Here is a 5,151-nt window from a genome sequence, read left to right as displayed (position 1 = left end):
CAGCCCCATTATACTCATTCACACTCCTTCTAGCTGCCAGGGACAGCACTCCCTGTGCCCGGCTCAGGCTGGAGGCAGAGCTGTCTGGACACAGATATGTTTGCCCAGGAAGGCTCAGGGCAGTGCCAGGGAGGGGTCCGTGCATGGCAGTAGGTGGTGGAGGGGAAAGGTGGCAGCTCAGCCAATGGCAGGTCCCCCCATGCGGGGCACCATAGCATGCACAGCTGGACAGGCATGTAGACAGCGGTGCAGCACAGTGGCTTTCAGACACCACTGAGCTCAGGAGCCCTGACTTCTCCCCACTAGCCAGATGTTCAGCCCAGGAGGCAGGGAGCCCAAGAGCCCCAAACTTCAGTGAGTGAGCTTCTGCCTGGGGGCTTCCGGAGTCCCACACCATTCAGAGCAGCAGCCGCACCACCCTGACACCCTCTGTTCCCAGGAGGAGAGGCCTCCCAGGGCTGGTAGCAGGGTCGCATGCCACAGCACGGGGACTGTTTCTGAGAGCAGCTGGGCGTGGTTATTGGTTATTGCACCTCACAGTCACTGAGGGCTGATCCAATGGAAGATGAGCCTGCATTCCCACACCTTCCCACATTGGCGTGGCCTCTGTAGGCTGTTCCTACGCTCCCGCTACATGTCCCTGCCATGAAGCCCCTTGGACTGCTCAGGAGGCACTGGGCACACCTAGGGGGCACTGTCTGTGCAGGAGAACACGTGGCAAGAAAAGGAACACACTGGAAAAAAGAAAGAACACTACCCTCAAAGCTTGCTTCTTACAGAGGAGAAGTCACTGTGAAACATACGTGCTGAAGAGGCAATCTAATAATCACCAGGTCTCACCAAGAAAAGCCCAAATAGCCCGGCATGGTGGCTTATGTCTGTAATCCCAGCGCTTTCGGGAGGCCAAGGTGGGCAGATCACTTGAGGCCAGAAGTTCAAGACCATCATGGCCAACATGGTGAAACCCTGTCTCTACTAAAAATACAAAAATTAGCAGGGCATGGTGGCCTGCGCTGGTAATCCTAGCTATCTGGGAGGCTGAGGCAGGAGAATTGCTTGAACCTGGGAAGTAGAAGTTGCAGTGAGCCGAGATCACACCATTGCACTCCAACCTGAGCAACAGAGAGAGACTCCATCAAAAAAAAAAAAAAAAAAAAAAAAAATTCCCCAGATATTCAAGAAGGTAAAAATAGTTTGTAGATCACAAGCCACACAAAAGTGCAGGAATTTGGGTGTTGGATAAATTTTCAGCATGCTCAAAGAAGCACTCCAGGGCAAGGTAGGGGGCCTTGTAAACAGGAAAGCTTTGCTGCAGAAGCTCGCTTCCTTTTTATCCCTGCAAGCCTGGGCCTCATCCTATGTGGGTGAGCTTCCAAACCTCCTCACAGGAACCAGCCTGCACATTGATCACAGGTGAGTGGTCACAGTGACATGCATAGGTCTTGGCAGCCAATCGAAATGTTCATGAGTTGAATAACAAAAGAAAATGCTTATGCTATCACGGAACATGAAGGAAAATACCACAGCTGTTCAGAACAACTGTGCCCACTGACCCCTAGTTAGGAGTGTGTGCCCCGAGCCAGCACAGGTCTGGGCTCCAGCCCCAGGACAGTCTTGCAGCACTGGGTGACCTCAGGCTGGTTACTCATCTGTAAAATGGGGCAAGCACTGAGGGAATATGATCATATCAAATCCAAGCACAGGGCAAGAATACAAGACAGAATCTAAGAAAATACTAATAACCATGACTAGAAGCAGAGACAAATAATCCTGAGTATCTCTAGATGACTTTTTTTTTTTTTTTGGACAGTCTCGCTCTGTTGCCCAGGTTGGAGTGTGGTGGAGTGATCTTGGCTCACTGCAACCTCTGCCTCCTGGGTTCAAGCAATTCTCCTACCTCAGCCTCCTGAGTAGCTGGGATTACAGGTGCACACCACCATGCCTGACTAATTTTTGTATTTTCAGTAGAGAGGGGGGTTTCATCATGTTGACCTGGCTGGTCCTGACCTCAAGTGATCTGCCCTCCTCAGCTTCCCAAAGTGCTGGGATTACAGGCATGAGCCACTGCACCCAGCCTACTAGATGATTTGACAATGGAAGATTTTCTACAATTATTTTGCTCTCTGATTTTATAGAAGAGCCATGGACTGTGCAATTTGTAATAATTCTCAATTGGTGACTTGGGTCAGCCACAGCAGCACACTGGAGCTCCTGGTGCAGCAGAGATTCACAATTCCAAAACCTTGACTTAGCATTTATAAAAATAAACCTGCCAACGTGGGCTCATGCCTGTAATCCTAGGACATTGGGAGGTCAAGGCAGACAGATCATTTGAGGACAGGAGTTCGAGACCAGCCTGGCCAACATGGTGAAACCCTGTCTCTACTAAAAATACAAAAATTAGCAGGAGGTGGTGGCACGTGCCTGTAATCCCAGCTACTCAGGAGGCTTAGGCACAACAAAAATTGCTTGAACCCGGGAGGTGGGGGTTGCAGTGAGCCAAGATCGTGCTGTTGTACTCCAGCCTGGGTGACAGAGCGAGACTCTGTATTTAAAGAAAAAAAAAAAAAAACTGGTGAAAACCACCTATGCAGTTGATGGAGCTGCAGCCAGAGAATAAACAAACATAAGCTTCCTTTGGTGGGGGAGCACTGGTACCAATAAAGAGGTCTTCTGGGCTGGAACACAGTGGTGCCAGAGCTGATGCTCTTTCTGGCTCGAGCTCCTGGCCTCCTGGAGGACCAGCACCAACTGACTCTTGGGGACTGAACTGCGGCTACATTTTGGGTTGGGCTGCACCTAGAGCAGCCCTTGTGCATGTGACCAAGAGTCATGCAAGAAACATCTACAGGAAAACAGTTCACGATAGCAAAACCCTGGAAAGGTCCACTCTCCCTCCTCAGGAGAATGGACACATTATGATTCTATTGGTAATGGAAAAAGACCTAAAGCTGAACGGAGGAGCATGGAGCAGATTATGCAGAGTCACCTGTTTATAAAGCTCAGATATAGCAAAAAACAATACAGTTCTCAGGAAAACACACATAGGGGTCAAGCCATTTGCAAGAATTAAGGGAGTGATTAACACAAACTCCAGAGAGCAGTGGTGGGAATAGGTCGGGAAAGGGGCTGGGCCATCGTGACTGTGAGTAACACAAGAGCACTTTGCAGAGCTGTTGCTGGGTATCAAATATGTTAATTACATAAACAAACTCTCAACTTGGCCCCTGAGTCTACTAGAGTCTAAGTTCAAAAGCAAAACCCGGCCGGGTGCGGTGGCTCAAGCCTGTAATCCCAGCACTTTGGGAGGCCAAGACAGGCGGATCACAAGGTCAGGAGATCGAGAGACCATCCTGGCTAACCCGGTGAAACCTCGTCTCTACTAAAAAATACAAAAAAAATAGCCAGGCGAGGTGGCGGGCGCCTGTAGTCCCAGCTACTTGGGAGACTGAGGCAGGAAAATGGCGTGAACCCAAAAGGCAGAACTTGCAGTGAGCTGAGATCCAGCCACTGCACTCCAGTTTGGGTGACAGAGTGAGACTCCGTCTCAAAAAAAAAAAAAAACCCTTCATTAGTCTCACACAAATTCTTTCTTCTTTTTTTTAGAAGCATACTATAATAGTTAATTTAATTATAAGTCCTTGCATAAAACCAAGCATGGGCTTTGATTCTGTGAGCCCAAATACACATAGTGAAGAGAACAAAAGAAAATTGTGATCCGTGTACATGGACAAAAACTAAAGGCTCAGGGTTAATCTCATTGTAGTTTTAAAATTTCTACAGCCTACACAGCTCAGTAATCACAGATCTTTTAGGTCCTTTTGGATGTCCCACAGGGTATCTGCACTTTTCTTGAGCTGAGCAAACTCATCATCTTTTAGCTTCTGATTGATAATGCTGGTTAATTCCCGAGTATTGAGGATACATGGAAGGCTCTGGAAGACTTCATTCTCAATGCCCTTCATCCCCTTCATCATTGTTCATTCTGGATGAATCCTGGATAGATTTTTCAACATGGATTCAACAAGATCAGCTACATTTAATCTAGTAGCCCAGTTGGTATATCCTGTTGGCTTGTTGACCTCATAGGCACTTTCAACCACCGTCTTATGCAACTTCCTTCCAAGTTTCATGATCATTGTTGGTTCCCATTTCTGGATTCAATTTCTGGAGAGAAACACCTGCCATGTTCACACCACTCTGAACAACAATGCTTGAATTACTATGTTCTCCCAAAATCCATCCATGGCAGCTGCTGAGATGAATGCCAAGTTTTTCAGCTACAAGGTAGCAAAATCTAGCAGAATCCAAATTATACCCACTTCCAATCACAAGGTGCTTGGGTAATCCACTTAGTTTCCAGGTAACATATGTAAGAATGACCACTGGGTTAGAAACCACAATTATGAAGCAATTAGAACTGTACTTGATGATCTGAGAAACAACAGATTTGAAGGCATTAACATTTCTCTGCACCAGATTGAGACGACTCTCCCCACCTTGCTGATGAACTCCTGCAGTTACCGCTACAATCTTATAATTGGCAGTCATAGAATAATCTTTATCTGCCATAATTTTAGGTGTCTGAGGAAATATGCTCCCATCTGCAGATCGATCCATCATGTCTCCTTTCAGTTTATATTCCAAAAAATCCACAAGAGCAAGTTCACCAACCAAAGACTTTCGCAGATGCTGATAGCACACACCACACCCATTTGTCCAACACTCACTACAGCGGTCTTATTGTCTGGGACAGTTGCCTCTTTCACAACTGGTGCAATGAGTTTTTCCTTAAGAGTTGCCATTGTGCACAGGAGATGGCTCTGAAGACTGTTGTAATAGTTATGTGGAGACGACAATGTCGGCTGCATCAAAATCTTGCTAATCTCATCTCTAGCTGGCATGGCAGCCTGTGGTTGAAGCCATAAACAGAGGCCATGTCTGCATTAACAAAAACAAAACCCATCCTAGTATCTAGGACTAAATGCTCACTAAGCTTGAAACTTAGGGTGTTGCCACAACTGGAGATTTTATGATCTGTGTTGATGTTTATACAAAGAAAAAAGGCAGATACTCCAGGAGAAACCAAGGAATGGACTTATTCATTTTTACATACACACACTAAAGACCCTCATGTTCTGTTGTGAATTT

General features: G+C 46.8%; 1 pseudogene; it reads right to left on the bottom strand.

The window, feature by feature from the left end:
* Positions 1-3,586: 3,586 nt before the first annotated feature.
* Positions 3,587-4,805, bottom strand: LOC117083227 (annotated as a pseudogene).
* Positions 4,806-5,151: the final 346 nt, after the last annotated feature.

This window comes from Trachypithecus francoisi, unplaced genomic scaffold (assembly GCF_009764315.1).
Source record: "Trachypithecus francoisi isolate TF-2019V2 unplaced genomic scaffold, Tfra_2.0 Contig00310, whole genome shotgun sequence".
In the NCBI taxonomy this organism is placed as follows: domain Eukaryota; kingdom Metazoa; phylum Chordata; class Mammalia; order Primates; family Cercopithecidae; genus Trachypithecus; species Trachypithecus francoisi.
The sequence above is the reverse complement of the archived record's forward strand: the minus strand, read 5'-3'. Positions and strand labels throughout refer to the sequence as shown.